Raw genomic sequence first — 17,223 nt, 5'->3', positions numbered from 1 at the left:
TATCTGATCCAAATGAGATTATTCATCTAACCCTATATACATATACTGCTTTGCTTAGGCTTGAGAGCTGAACCTACGCCTTGTGAATTTAGTTTCTGGAACATATTAACCTAGTGAACATATTTCTGCCAGATATTTAGTACCAGGCTCATACTATAGCCACACCAGGTGCACCAGCTTGGTGAGTCTTGGGTTACTCAAGTCTTACTCATAAACTTGCCATTGATTTCCCCAGAAGGAGATTTTGTAAACTCTCAGGGAACTGAAACCAGAGCTACCGTTTAGTTTATTTTCTCTGTGGACTTCTCATATAGCTTATAATAATATCATCCTGTCCTTACACAGCTAGGATTGTGCTTGCTACTTAGGTTTACAAACTTAACAGTATATCGTTTAAGGATAAATTCATAGGTGGTACAACTTTAAAATCAAACAAATAAGCAAGCGAGTGAGTGACTATCACAAAACTCAGGTTAGTAGTTACTTCCAGGGGAGGCGGGTGTATTAGTTTCCCATGGCTGCTATAACAAATTACCACAAACCTAATGACTTAAAACAAGACGGCTTTATTCTCTTACAGATCCAGAAGTCAGAAGTCTAAAATGAAGACGGGGGCAGGGTTGTTTTGCTCCTGGGGAACTCAGGGGTGGATCCATTTCCTTTCCTCATCTAGCTTCTGGAGGCTACCTACATGCCTTAGCTCACGGTGCATCATTCCAAACTTTGGTTCCATCATCACATTTTTTTCTGAATATGATTACCAGTCTTCATGCATTCCTCTTATAAGGATCCCTGTGATTACACTGAGCCCACCTGCACAATCCAGGATAATCTCCCCACATCAGGATCGTTAACTTAATCACACGGGCAAAGTCCGTTTTGCCGTGTGAGGCAACATATGCACAGGTTGCAGGGATTAGGGCCACAGAAGGAAATGCAAACTAGAAAGGTCATATAGGGGGCCTTAGGGGGGCTTTTGGTAATGTTCTACTTATTAAGCTGCATGATGGCTAATGGCTACTAATTTTTTTATCTTTCAACTATACATATGTGTTTAATATACTTTTCTTTATATGTCAATATGTCATATGTTTCACAAAAGTGGGCTGCACCTGTTAAGTATATGGATCAGGTTATCTTGTGGTGTCCAGTTAGCAAATTTAATCTAGAAGGATACTTATGTCACAGGTCTACAATAGTGAGAGAAGTGATGCATAGTTTATTTGGCACTTTCGTCCTTCCAATGTCCTTTGGACTTGAGGCCATAAGTGAGAGTAACTATCACATCAGTCTTTTGGAACTCATTTTTAGCAGCATTAACAGCTCTTGCGAATGGTCATTCAGGAAATGTCATCAAAATGGCAATTTGGGGCTTCCCTGGTGGTGCAGTGGTTGGGAGTCCGCCTGCCGATGCAGGGGACACGGGTTCGTGCCCTGGTCCAGGAAGATCCCACATGCCGCAGAGCGGCTGGGCCTGTGAGCCATGGCCGCTGAGCCTGCGCATCCGGAGCCTGTGCTCTGCAACGGGAGAGACCACAGCAGTGAGAGGCCCACGTACCGCAAAAAAAAAAAAAAGACAATTTGGGTTTGATTTTTTTTTTATCTTGAAGACTTTCTAGGCATTCCCTTCAAGAAACCAACATCCCAAATCAGTCTATATTTTTCTTCCTTTTCCCATATGTTTCCAGACTCTGACAGATTTTTTTTAAAAAGAGCCAAATGTGTGGGTCTAGAAAATATTTAGTTACAGGGTATATGCCTAATTTTCTCATCCTATGTGAGACAACAGCAATTTCTTGGTCATTGTCTTGAAATTTTCAGGTACCAAATATTCTTTTCCTTCATCCAAGCCAATCAGTTCTCCAGCGATGCTGGGAAACCTTCAAACTTAGAGAATTTAGAAACAGTGGATATGGGATATCACAGTAAAAGCAGGTAAAAAAATCTAACATCAGAGTCTGTTTTGAAAATGGGGGTAGGGGGTAATCTTGTCCGTGAGAATATTCCAAAGTCTATTCAATTATAAATTGATGAGCAAGATACAAAGTACATTGCATCTCAGCGATTTCTTTAGTTTTGCATTTCCTCAAATGATTGAACCCATCACTTCTCTGGAAATTAGGTCAGAAGTTGGATGAGTCCAAAGTAAAATTTTCTTGCAGTATTTGTCTTTTTTCCCCCCTATCTAGCTAGGTAAGCAGCATAGAATAGAGAAAATTTAGAAAGAATACAATGCTTTCAGTTCTTTCAAGAACAAGCTGGAAGATTATTAACTATTACAAGTTAGAAATGAAGAGCTGGGGAATACTGATCATCAAATTTTCAAGCTTGAAAGATTTATAAATACACCAGAAGAACATGTTTCCTAGCTAGTAGCTTAGACCGTCTAAATGTATGACTTCTTCATGTCAAGTTAAAAGCCATTGTCTTCATTTAAACTGAAAAAAGCAAAGGCTAAGAGATGACAATATACAAGCATCATAGGAGCAGAACATTTAAAATTTATAATTTTTCATCTATAGAGGTATGAACAAGAATAGGTTACAACTGAGTTGGGATTGATTCCATTTGGATGTTAGGGAGAAATGTGTGCCTTAAATGATGAGTTTGCCCTGAACCTATACCTTAAATTCAGGCTGACTCACTCTGCTACCATTAACAGAAGTCTCTAACATACTGGCCCTACTGGAAGATTTATTCTAGTTCCCATTATCATAGCTTTTTTTTTTTTTTTTTTTTTTTTTTGTGGTACGCGGGCCTCTCACTGTTGTGGTCTCTCCCGTTGCGGAGCACAGGCTCCGGACGCGCAGGCTCAGCGGCCATGGCTCACGGGCCCAGCCGCTCCGCGGCATGTGGGATCTTCCCGGACCGGGGCACGAACCTGTGTCCCCTGCATCGGCAGGCGGACTCTCAACCACTGCACCACCAGGGAAGCCCTATCATAGCTTTTTGATATAGTTATTATGACCATTATTAATGATAAAAAACAATTTCCTTATATTCTGTAAATGCTATATATATATATGTTATATCTATCAATTGATCAATCTATAGATATATATGCAGTATCATATGGCATATTTTATGATATGTATAGTATATAGAGTCTATAATAGTATAACATGATAAAATGACATAGTATATATATATGCATATACATATTTACATGTATGATCAAGGCAAATAACATGTCGAATAAAATCAAAATTTGGAAGAGGAGCAGGGATAGAAGTTACCAGACACTGTAATATGCTGATCTTTTATACCTGGAGTTTAAAAGATACAATTTAAAGTATATAATATGGGGGACTTCCCTGGTGGTGCAGTGGTTAAGGCACCATGCTCCCAATGCAGGGGGTCCGGCTTCGATCCCTGGTCAGGGAACTAAATCCCACATGCAGGCTGTAGCTAAGAGTTTGCGTGCCACAACTGAGGAGCCTGCGAGCCGCAACTTAGGAGCCCGCCTGCCACAACTAAGACCCAGTGCAACCAGAAACATAAATAAATAAACAAATATTATTTAAAAATTAAAAAAAATAAAGTATATAATACAAATAATAATGCAAGGTTATATTTAGACATATAAATACAAGCACTAAAGAAATTATATAAATGATCAATTAAATTCTGTTAATAATGCAAAGGATGGAAAAGTAGATAAATTGACAAAAGAGCAAACATAATATTTTATTTGCTTAGTCAACAGACGCTCTCTGGAAGAGGGAGTTGAAAGGAATATGCAAGTTCTGATCGCAAAGAAACTACAAGAATAAAAAATATCGAGTGAAACTTTCAAATAAGAGCAGGTGCACACACAACAAACAGTAGAGCTTGAAAACAGCATATTATAAAAGAAGGAAAATAAAAGAAACAATGGCAATAAATAAAGTATAACATGAACTACGGCATATGCGCTTAGACTTTGATCAGTAAATGTAAATTGTATAAAAATGTAAAGACCAAAAAGAAGATAAAACAGCACCTTCTCTCAGACTAGATTACAAGTCTATACTGTAGAGCTCTATGCAGACTGCAACTCTATATCATGTGAAAGTGACACCAAAGCAAAGGGACTTGACAGAGGAGGAAGGTGAAGGGCAGGCAAGTGGTGGCTGAAAATAAAAATGTGGACCAAGGAATAATAAGCAAATGAGTGATCAAAGGAAACAGAGATTCTAATCTTAATAAAAACAAGGTTGAATTCAGAGGAAGAGAATTACAAAAGGATACCCAGGGAACATTAAAATTTGCAATCCACAATAAATGAATAACTATGCACCAAAAAACAGACTGACACATTTCTTAGGGAAAAAACAATAGGAAATACAAAAAGTACACAGAATCCCAATAGTAGTAGATTTCAATGCACCTCTCCTACTTATGACAGATACAGTGGATAAAAAATAAGTATGAAAATAAAAAACTCAAGAAAAAATGAATAAGGGAGATCTAAAAGTGGGGTGTGTGTGTGTGTGTGTGTGTGTGTGTGTATTTAACTCCAGATTCAGGAAAAAGTAAGTCTTTACAAGGGCCCATATGACATTCACGACTGATAGCTTATAGAGCCACAATGTAACTTTAATAAGTTCCAATAAAGTAAAAATAGGACAGTAGGACAGAAAATGTTTTTTTTTTTCATGAAAATAAAAGAATTTGTGATAACAAAATTAAGGGAAAAAAGTGAAGAAATTGAAAATAAACTATAAAAACTTGACTAAAAGTGAAAATAAAATCCAAGATTTCAGAAAGTCTAAACAGCAATGAAATAAAACTTATATTAGTAAGATGAAAACTATAGATATTAGACTTTGCAAGATTCAATTAAAGTATTTAAGAGAAAAATTCACATGCATAAATACTAAAACGGATAAAATAATGAAGACTAAAAATAACAACTCAAGAAGAAAATGGATAACAAAAGAAATACAAATAAAATAAAAAAGGAGAAATTCCAAAAATAAAATCATCAATGAATTTAGTAATATAAAGTAGAAATGATTACAACAATAAAAATAGCTTGCATTTATTGTATACTTAATCTATGCAAGGTACTTTTTTAGTTTGAATCTACAGTCCTATTTAATAATAATGATCGAGAAATTTAGAAGTATTTTTGAATAGACAAACCATTAGAAAAGTTGATTAAAAAAAGTGGACAAAAAGCAAAAATACACAAGATCAGCTATAAAAAGAACAAAACTACAAATAGAGAATTAAGAAAAAAACATTAGAAATTATATCAGTAGCATTTGCTGGGAATTTTGACAACTTAGATTAAGTGGATATTTTTAAAATATATATGAGTTACCAAAATTGACTCAAGAGGAAATGGAACACAAGAAAATATAAAAAAGCATTAATAAAATTGAATCTGTTATCAAAAATGCTCTCCCTTAAAATCTTAGGCATGTGATATTCAATTGTATGCTGCTTAATTGCATAGGAAGACCACTCCATAAAGTTAACTATAAACAAACAAACAAGTAAACAAACAAAATCCAGAACTTGAGAAATCCCTCGTGCTCCAGCAGAAAAAAATGCAAAATCATGCTGGGGGGACATTTTCACCATTAGGCGTTCACAGATCCCCTAAGATAACGCTGTAACAACCACAACAACAAGAACTGCATACTATATGAAGAGTTTGCAAGTAAAAGAATTCACATAGAAATGAGCAGACCTATCGAAGGAACAGTTTTGGGAGCCCAGGATATTTTCATGTATATAATGAAGTTTATTAGCCTGACAAATTAGTGAGGATGAGTCATTGAATGAAGGTTACTGGGACAATTTACATATACATATTTTAAATATTAAGTCCAAAAACTCAATTAAAAATGGGCAAAATATTGTAATAAGTAATTCACAAAAGAGGAAATCTGAATGACCAATCAGCATATGAGAAAATGCTCACACACTCTGATAATTAGAAAAACGCAAAACATCAGGATACCATCTCACACTTATCAGATTGGTAAAAAATAAATCAAATAAAAGATCTGAAAATACCAGTTGCTGGAGGTGACATGGAGAAATGACATCACTCACACACTCACTTCTGAAAGGGAAAATCATGCATTCACTAAAAGACTAATTTGTTTTTCTCCCACGTTGAATCCTCTGTCACCCCAAAGTCCCTTGGCTTAACACATGTCCCCAGACTTACTCAGAAATCATCTTCTAAGACCCTCTCACTTCTTCCAGATAATATTTTCATTTTAAAAAGGCTACCTGCAACTTATTTGCATTTCAAACCCTCATCTCCGGCCAGACTGAGCACCAGAAGGATTCAAAAATTATGATGGAACTACACACTTCATGAAAGGATACACATTTCCCTACACTCTTCTATTGCATGACTGGTTTGTGATTTCGTGCAGGCCTATTTCAGACGTAAGCACACATCCATAGATCAGTTACTGCGTACAGACCACCGCGGTGGCAAACTCACTCTGGCTGGTGACAACGCGGCTGGGTGGAATGCCACCTTCTCCACAGGAGGAAGGGAATGAGCGAGAATCCCCCAAGTCCACTGTCCACAGAAGGTTCAGCTGGCGTGGCTCTGAACTTCTATTTTGTAACTGACCCACGTGGAAAGGGTTTTTGCACATTGAAATAAAAATGAGTGGGATTGGTTTTGTTTTAACTAGTTTTCCTTCATATGTGAGATTTCTGGCATATAGCCTGAGAGGTCTGCTGTAATGAAATACATTTAGTGTGAAGAGGGGAAACAGAAAATTTCGTCTTATTTTTACATTTTTTTCCATGCCTGTAAACACCCCATTTCACCTGGCAGAAAACTTTTTCGTGACCAAAGTCTCATAGGCAAAACAGGTTTGGACCCAAAGGAAATAAAGAGCGGCGCTCGCTCTTGTCTTTCCTGCTATGCAGAGTGATTTCACATGCACTAACCCACTGACTAAGAGGAAGGTTCTGTCCCCTCAGCTTTCCCCAAGGTGGTCAGCCCAGGTGGAGCAGCTCTGACTTACAGGGTAAGTCCTCAAGGACCCAGGCCTGGCCTTCATTCTCGGCAGACGCTGCACTTGCCATCAGTTTTTATCTATGAACCCTTGCCAGGGAAAGTTGTAACAGCCTATAGTTTCCTACGCTCCTCGCCACTTCTCCTTGTGGATGACAGTCATGGGTGCAAGGCGAGCTGATTTTATCAGGAGACGTATTTATAGGCTGGTGGTGAGTGCTGTATCAAAATGTGATAGGGGTGAAGGAAACAGGGGGCAGTTTTTCTGCCTTAATCACTCTCTGGGCAGAAAACAGAATCCCACAGGTGTGTCTGATCTCCTCGGGGGTTTATCTCCTGATAACCACATCCTCTATAATTCCCTTACTGCTATTTTTTCCCAGGTTCAGATACAAAGAAGTGATTTAGATGATTAGGTTGACTGACAAAAAACTGTCAGCCAGTCTGCACCATGGCATTTTAAAGGAGACTATCCACTTTTTGCAGGTCTGGCTGCCATTAAGCCAGTGTCAACAAATTAAATGCTTCCTGGAAGAGCCAGGCTGGTGCAGTAGCCTTTTGTATTTACATTTCCAGTGCCCTCTCCACGAGCAATTCAAAACCTAAAGCCTAAAAACTTTCACTGCTCTTAAGAGAGGTAAAGGGCACAGAGTGGGAGTGTGCATTACTACTATGGAAGTATAGGATTGTTGGCCAGTGCTTTATGATGGATTTGGGGAGGTCACCTGCTATATCCATATTGATCTAGTGGATCAAATGCAGTGACAATGTGTCTCTTACATTCAGGCTGAAATAGCAAAAGCCTACGATCAGAGGGTTGGAAGCAACAGATGAGTTATTGTGGGATAATTTCCTATCTGACTCTCAGATAAAGTGATTGTTAATATTTCAATCTAGTTTAATTCAGAGAGAGCTTATGATAATGCTTATATCCCATTTTTGGATTGAGTACTTTGAAAAGTCTATTCATTAGTATAATGACTGAATTTTTTTAGAGAACAAAATTAAATAGGGGATTACAGAGAAATGAATACTAATTTAGCCAAAGATTGTTTTCTGTCTGAAGTAAGAGGATGTGACAGCCATCCTTAAATACAGAAGGGTGACATTGTATCACACTTCCAGCTTCTGTGTTCTCTCAGGCGGCTATGCATTATCTTAAATTTTAAATAAGGTATTCTCTTGTAAATTAATGGTCTGTTTTTTTCTTCTGACTTAATAGTTCTTAATCATTAAGAGTTCTTGTTTTTATCTTTAAAAATAATAAGAGGGCTTCCCTGGTGGCGCAGTGGTTGAGAGTCCGCCTGCCAATGCAGGGGACACGGGTTCAAGCCCTGGTCTGGGAAGATCCCACATGCCGCGGAGCGGCTGGGCCCGTGAGCCATGGCCGCTGAGCCTGCGCGTCCGGAGCCTGTGCTCCGCAACAGGAGAGGCCACAACAGTGAGAGGCCCGTGTACCGCAAAAAAAAAAAAAAAAAAAAAAAATAATAATAAGAGCCTGTGACTCTTTTAAAGACATATTATGTGCTAAGCTCTGTTCTAGGAGCTGGGGATGCATAAGTGGCATGAAATCTGTCCATACAGATTTAACATCCTATTCTAGTCAGGGAAATAGTAAGATTCGGATTCTGATTCAATTACTGCCTCTACAGTGAGTACTAGGACTCATCATGGCAATTCTGTGCAGTTCCAAAATGTCCTGACAGCAAACATTTCCTGGGCACTTTCAGAGATGAAAGTCTCTGAATGTACGTAGTACATTAACACTCTGAAGCAACACTGAAAAAACCCAACCAAACGTTGGTGAAAGCAACAAAGGTTGATGCAACTGCTATGATCTAACAAGGGGTGATGGATGGCTCAGCCTAAATGTGTGTGTGTAGAGCCATTTTATATGACATTTATTCAAATATCATGTTTTTAATGGTTTAATGTTCAAGGTTTCCTTTCTCTCAGGGAATCCTTGCATTTTCAAAATCTTATTTTTCTTATAACTTTGTAGAAGTTCTCCTTCAGTCCACACAGTAAGGGCACAATAAATATGTGTTAATGCTAATATTAATAAATAATGCTAATAATACTAATTAGTACTACTAATTATAAATTCTCCCTTTTCCTCAAATCTGAGAGTTTTGATTTTGCCTGGTATAAAAAAATAACAATAGCAAGAGCAACAAATATTTTAAATATTCACTTTCTCCGGAACATGAATTTAGAGATGGATTATAACATTAAGAGTGAGGCCTTGCCTCTAGTTGAAAAAAAGTTCAGCCAGAAAACATACATCACAAGAAGGTAACTTGCCTAGGAAATGATATGAAATACCGCAAGAGAAAATGGGTCCTTGCAGGTGGTAATTAAAAGACCACAAGAAAAATTTCTCCTTATACTTACAGCTATAACTGAACTTGTACTTACAACTTATAACTGAAATAGGGGTAATATTTAAGTTAAACTAACTGTTATGTATCTAAACCTGATGGGTAGGTTTCCGTCTGTTTATGGTAGAACAGAAAGGTATACATTCATTTTACTACATGATCACGGCTGCTAAATATGGATAGCATATTTTTGTAAAGAACATAAACAATTTTATAGTTTATCTTTCTAATTTTCCAGTAAGTCCAGGTTACTGATGGTAAAATGACTTGACTCAAATACATACTAAGTTTTCATTTATTTTTCCTGCACTATTCCTGAACACCTGAATGAAACATTTCATGAATGGAAAGTTAATCTACCCAGACCAGGATGCCAAAAGCATTATGAGAAATTAGACTCTTTTTTTGGATTTAGTCAACCACATAGAAGCATTGTGCAAAAGGGTTAAGATAGGGACTTGATCTCAAAGTCCAGAGCTTGATCCGTAGTTGAAATAATCAAGGTGCTTTGCATTTTTTTTTCATTTGAATGGATTCAAATCACCAGCTTACTCAATTTTCACCCAGAACTTAATGCACTGAGGAATTCCCAGGGCACAAAACTTTAAACGTGAAATCATCATTTCTGATGACAAATGTTCCTACTGACATCTGAATCATGGCCATTGTATAAGTTCTGTGTCTCCAGAAATGCACTGAGGTATGGCTGGATTTGGATACAGCACAACTATCTATACAACTTCTCTATTATTTTTCATTTTATATTTTTTCCAGGCAGATAAACAAGAGGCTTAGCTTAAGACAGGGATTTAAAACTTAAATCTTTTTGTTTTATGTGAGCAGCTCCATTCAAAAATCATTTTTTAAAAATATTAAGATATCATAGACAGCTCTGTAGGTATTCATTGGAGGTAAAGTAAGCAGTTGAGTTTAAGATTGATAGCTATCACATTGGTAGTATCCAAACAGGGGTCAGCACCATGACATGAAACTCTAAGATGATGCCTACACTAACAGTTTAATTCCTGCCTCTGGAAAAGAAAAGTCGCATAACACGAGTTAAAGTGAAGAGCATGATGAAAGAACAAAGCAATTACAATTTAAGAAACAGAGACAGTTACATGCATTGACATTATTACTTTGGTTTGTTTTATGATTGATATTAAATATTAGGTAGAGTAGATAAAATAATATTTATAAAATATTTTTAGAGTATGAGTCAATATAGCAATGACCTATTCTCTCACCACACTGTTTAAGAAATAGTACATTATAATTTGTTTTTCAGTTTTATGTGTACATGAAAAGCTTAATAACAAATAAAAATATGATTTGACTAAGAAAGGATATTGAATTATGCTTCTACTGATACATTTATTTGTAAGACTTAAAAAAAAAAAGACAATGGGGCTTCCCTGGTGGGGCAGTGGTTGAGAATCTGCCTGCTAATGCAGGGGACACGGGTTCGAGCCCTGGTCTGGGAAGATCCCACACACTGCGGAGCAACTGGGCCCGTGAGCCACAACTACTGAGCCTGCGCGTCTGGAGCCTGTGCTCCACAACAAGAGAGGCTGCAACAGTGAGAGGCCCGTGCGCCATGATGAAGAGTGGCCCCCGCTTCCCACAACTAGAGAAAGCCCTCGCACAGAAACGAAGACCCAACACAGCCAAAAATAAATATAAATAAATAAATTTTTAAAAAATCATTAAAAAAAAGACAATGATCATAGATTTTGCCTTAGCAAAGAATTGGTATCCCATCAATACACATTTCTACAAACATACAGTAATGAAGAGTCAGTCATAATAAAGATGTTTCTACACTAATATTCATAATCAAGTCAGAAATTACTTAATTTCTGTAATAATTCACAGAAATCTACCTTATGATTGTGCTATTTTTCCTTCCTGTGAATACTAACCACCAATATTCAAAGGGCACTCAAACTTCAACTGTACTTTGGATTTTTCACATTTGAACCTCTCTATAACCTGTTTTCTGCTTAACTACTTTCCTGGAATCTGTTGTCAGTGTCCCCTCTACAGTATTTCACAGGTAAAGGTTCATAAAAGCATGCTTCTTTAACTCTTTCTCTGTTTGGATATTGTGCTAAACTCAAAATTCAGGGAGGAGAAGTGCTTTTTTCTTGGTATTACCACATGGATGTGGATCCATCTGAATTTGCCTTGGGCAATGAGGGAGGGGACAGTATGGCATGACTGTAAATGAAGAAAAATAGGGAAAATTAAGCAAAGCATCCTGTTTACTTTCAGTTGGAAAGTCGAGTAGAACAACCTGCTAAGCCACAGCCTTGTTTTTGGACAGATTATGCATTTCATTAGCAAAAAGGTGGTTTTCAAAAGCACCTTTTTGAAAAAATAATCACTGAACATGAAGAAAAAAAATCATCATTTTAGGTACCATTCCTGGAATAGGCAGACCTCTTAATTTATTTTAACTACTTGGGCAGGGATATTTCAAAGACAGAGTCTCTGGGTACGTTGGCACCAAGATTAAACTGGGCAAGAGTTGTATCTTAAGTTGTTTCCTTGGGGAACATCAGCCATGTACTACTTCTGCAGCCATTCTTTCAGTAGTTCTAAATACGAGTGACTCTGCAGATTATCCTGCCTCTGTAAACAACTTGGAGTTATTACAGATGGGGATAAATTATTTTGTGGGATTATGTGGAAATTTACAGTGGAAATCTTATAAAACTATGAGCAGACTCTACATGTAGTTAGGAGTCTCAGCTTGTGAAGCTCGGGACATTGGGACATTGTCCTTGCACTTTGGCCTCTTGTGTAGGACAGCTGGAATACAGAAGAACCTTTAAAAAAAAAAAAACAGGAAAAGAGAGTTGAGGTCCATTAAGTTTGCTTTACAGTCACTTTTGGTGTCAAAGGCAAGAGACAATTTCATAGTTGGTCTTGACTCCATGGATTCACGACTGGTAAGAATGACAATTAATAAAATGGTAGTAAAAACTTAAAATACTAGTTTTACAAAATTTCTGGAAGTTACGGAGAGGCTAAAACATCATTGCATTGTAGCATTAACATAGAATGGAAATTAAATGATGGCTAAATGAACATGCTCCATTTTAGATTTCAAAACACTTACGGGAGTTAAAGCAGAGAGCTATACCAACAACATGTGAGCTAGAAAAGCACCAGAGGATATCTTTTGGGTAGGGTTGGGGGGCAGCATTACCAATATGAGGGTATGAAGTAACAAAGCACATCACTGAAGGGGCCTGATAATGAAACAAGCACAAATAAAGAAACACCATGACAAGTAGAGGGGACAGTTTGTAGCTAGCACACCAGACAGTCTCCTTGGGGAGTTTCTAAAAGCATTAAAGGAATAGCTAGGGACAGAGCTAGGTAAGTACTTCTTTGACACTATTTTAACTTTTTCTAACTTTACATCCCATTCCATTGCTGTGGCTTTGGAAAGAGATTAAATATGTGACTGTACAGGCACATCTCTTGACTTGTCTGGGGAAGATACTGAAAGAGTTCAACCAATCAGCCAACTACTAAAGTCTCAAGTAACTTCACTGATAAATCCTTGAGACGTTTGACAAAATGTAGCTGTTTTTTGGTCCCACATAGTCTGGTTTTATTGAATTTTCCACCTTCTAAATCAAAAGTTTATAAATAAAGTTTAATCAGGATCATTTGGTTATTCTTACATTGCTAAGCCAGAAGGCTTTATGACTGGCCTCGAAGTGAAGGGACCTGCATTAGGGGCAATTGCCACTAACGTGCAGTAGGGCCTTTTGCATCGGTGGCAGACCTGGAGTAGAAGACCCTGAGCAACTTTTCCCATCCCAGAATTCTACAAGTGTTATAAAAATCCTTCACACTTTAAGCAACAGATTCGACTCATTGGATGACAGATTAATATCCAGGTAAATTACTGGAATCAAAACATGACCAGAAAACAGAAAAGTTAGATCCTAACGTTGGCACTAATCTAACTCACTATATGATCTTGGGCAACCAAATTACTTTCTCTTTGTTTTGTCACACTCATCTATGAATTGGAGATGTAAAAGTTAAAATGAGAAGATGATATACAGGCAGACCTCATTTTATTGCTCTCTGCTTTATTGTACCTCGCAGAGATTGTGTTTTTTACAAATTGAAGGTTTGTGGCAACCCTGCAACAATCAAATTTATTGATGCCATTTTCCCAACAGCATTTGCTCACTTCATGTCTCTGTGTCACATTTCACAATTCTCAAAATATTTCAAACTTTTTCATTTTTATCATATTTGTCACAGTGATCTGTGATCAGTGACCTCTGATGTTAGTACTACAACTCCCTGAAGGCTCAGATGATGACTCGTAATTTTTAGCAATAAAGTATTTTTAAATTAAGGTATAGACATTATTTTTTTAGACATAATGCTATTATACACTTAATAGACTACAGTATAGTGAAAACACCACTTTTATATGCACTGGGAAACCAAAATATTTGTGTGACTCACTTTACTTTGATATTTGCTTTATTGCGGTGGTCTGCAAACCTGCAATATCTTCAAGGTACGCCAGTAATTCATCTTTTTTTTAAAAAATTTATTTATCTATTTATTTATTTATTTTTGGTTGCGTTGGGTCTTCGTTGCTGTGCCCAGGCTTTCTTTAGTTACGGCGAGTGGGGTCTACTCTTCTTGCAGTGCATGGGCTTCTCACTTGCGGTGGCTTCTCTTGCTGCAGAGCATGGGCTCTAGGCGCACGGGCTCAGTAGTTGTGGCACATGGGCTCAGTAGTTGTGGCTTGCGGGCTCTAGAGTGCAGGCTCAGTAGTTCTGGTGCACAGGCTTAGTTGCTCCACGGCATGTGGGATCTTCCTGGACCAGGGATCGAACCCGTGTCCCCTGCATTGGCAGGAGGATTCTTAACCACCGTGCCACCAGGGAAGCCCTGTAATTCATTTTTGAAGAAGTTAAAACTCATCACAGTAGCCTACAAAATATATTTCAAATTATATATTTAAATAAAAGCAATTATGTACATAACAACTGTGAACTTTAATTACCATCGCAATAACCAGAACCATAGAATCTTAGAGTTGGGAGAAACCTTAAAATTCACAGTGTAGTGGTCTCCAAATTCTTTACTGTGTCAGCCAAACCCCTAATCAAAATTTGAAAAAAAAGTCCTATCTAGAAGTCCAATATTTACACCCGGTACGAGTAAACAGAAGCGAACAGAGTGTCCCTCCCATGAACTCACCCAAAAATGTTCACTTCCCCCAGTCCTCAGGGCCTTGCAGATGTCCCATCTCCTGTGTACAGGCTGGAACCTCAGTGGTTTATCTCTTTCTTCTTCAGACAAAAAGCTGAAATCCAGGGAAACTGCTATTCATTCAGTAAATATATGCTGAGAGTTAAAATGCTCAGAAAAACAATCCAGTTAGCTAAGAACAGAGTGGATCCTGGAGCCCGAACATGCGGGGTCCCTCAGAGCTCTGAATCTGCCCTGTTTCTCCACTGCTTCTCTTTATGCTCATGGAAAGACACAGACCCAGGAGAAAAGTCAGTTCTTCAATAGTCTGGTGGCATGGAAAGTGGCTGAGTGTTTATTAAACAAAGGGGTTGTACTCTTTCATCTTCACATATAAACCTATGACTTTGATCGAAAACAACAAAGATCTGCTGCTATCTTGACAAGGAATGCATGGTTACCCATCTATGCAGATTATGGGAAGACACCCCTATGCTGATACATTCTGATTCACCAAGGGAATCCAGCTTCCCCTGCTTTGCTCTGTTTGGGACTCAAATAAAAATTTTTGAAAATTGCTTTCCTTATCAAAAATAAAAATAAAAGAAAATCAACTTCCTATGTGTGTCTTTTAATATCTCTACTCTAAAATAAACATGGTGAAAATAATTGTCAGCTGTATCTTCTATGTGCAATGCCATAAAAATGGACACATCTGAGAAGGTTAGTGGCTGGAACCCCTCTGATTTAAAGCATACTAACAAAAGGAGTACATGTCAACAAGTTTTTAATGCCTACCATATGCCCAGTTAAAATTCAACTAGAAACAAGCTGGACTGAGCCAGCAATGGGGCAAATTTTTTGCTGGCTCTTATTTCTCTCTAGGAGCTTTACCCAGGGGAATGTATGACTTGATTTTTAAAGTATCAAAAGCCAGTAATTAGAAGGTACAGAATGCACCAGAAGGGATAGTGTAAAACAAAAACAAAACAAAAGGGAAAAGTCCTTAGCCTCCTTGGTCTAGGATTCCAGCACAATTGTACTTTTATATATTTTTTCTTAATTTGTGTTTTCTGTTTGTTAGATATTTCTAAACAGCTACAGGGTGATGTAATACCAGCTATGTGTAAAGTTATTTTTGCTAGTAAGTGCTTATAAAATAATTATGGGGCCTCCCTGGTGGCGCAAGTGGTTGAGAGTCCGCCTGCCGATGCAGGGGATACGGGTTCGTGCCCCGGTCTGGGAGGATCCCATATGCCGCGGAGCGGCTGGGCCCGTGAGCCATGGCCGCAGAGCCTGCGCGTCCGGAGCCTGCGCGTCCGGAGCCTGTGCTCCGCAGCGGGGGAGGCCACAACAGTGAGAGGCCTGCATACCGCAAAAAAATAAATAAATAAATAAATAAAATAATAATAATAATAATAATTATGGCTCAGTATAAGAAAATTAATAAAACATAAGATTTCAAAGAAAAACAAGATCACTAAGAGATGGAACAGAAATTTTTCTTTTTAAGTTTCTGTGCAAATACATATACATCTTTTAGAAACCTGGAATCAGAGTGTTTCTCTGTGATAGTGATAAGGTAATATGATATGGTACGGAAAACTCTGGACGGGTATTAGAAGGCCTGTGATGTAGACACTACTGCTTTGCCAGTAAGTAGATGAGTGACCTGGGCAAGTCCCACTATCTCTTGGATGTCAGTTTCCTCTTCTGTGAAAAGATAAATTAGGACTAATTCAATAAAGGTCCCTGTAGTTTGAAAATTCTTCAAGGCTGATTATTATTCTCATTATTGAGTAATTATCATATGGCATAATACACACATTACATATGAGTAAAATAATTAATTATAAATTGCTTTCATGTGCTATGCCATGATAGGAACATCTAAATCCCAGGGACTTAGATAAGAAAAGACTTAAAGATGAGGAAACAGGATCTCAGAGAGGTTATGAATGAGACTTTTAGAGGCCAGTAGGTTGCTTTAGGTTTTCAGCTGAGATAACTACTGTGCAAAATCATTTACTTTTGCCACATGGATTGAAATCCAGCTTAGTGCCAAGAGGAGAATGTCACACATCTACCCATAACCCTGCTTGCACGTTCAAGCTATTGCTCCAGTAACCCAGAAAATAAACACGTATAAAGTTAATGGCTGCTACGAGTTCAACAGGCGAGAAAAGTAGTGTAATAATTGCCATTCAAAAGTGGTTCAAGTACCAGTTTGATTATCAAACTGACACATAGGAACATTTATATATTTGAAACAGTTTTTTCCTATATGTTTACCTAATTCTATACTGATGAATCACCAGCTTCGTAATGAAATGACTAAAAATTCCTTGATGGATTGGGTGTCTTTTATTTTGGGAAAAGAATCCAAAGCCTGCAGCAAGAAAGCCAGGTTCACTGGAGATGCAGGTGGTATTTTGGGAACATGAGCGTGGGAGGGAGCCTTAAGATACTTTCCTTCCCCTTCTACAAGCTTCAGCACGGCACTGTGAGAGAAGGTCCAGTGGATAATTGTAAATCCCCATATGCTTAACCCTCAGAAATATTTTTTTGGCATGTTAGTTAAGAGCAAAGTCATATTTAAGAAGTATCTTACTCTGAGAGTCT

This window comes from Mesoplodon densirostris, chromosome 18 (genome assembly GCF_025265405.1).
Source record: "Mesoplodon densirostris isolate mMesDen1 chromosome 18, mMesDen1 primary haplotype, whole genome shotgun sequence".
Classification (NCBI taxonomy): domain Eukaryota; kingdom Metazoa; phylum Chordata; class Mammalia; order Artiodactyla; family Ziphiidae; genus Mesoplodon; species Mesoplodon densirostris.
The sequence above is the reverse complement of the archived record's forward strand: the minus strand, read 5'-3'. Positions refer to the sequence as shown.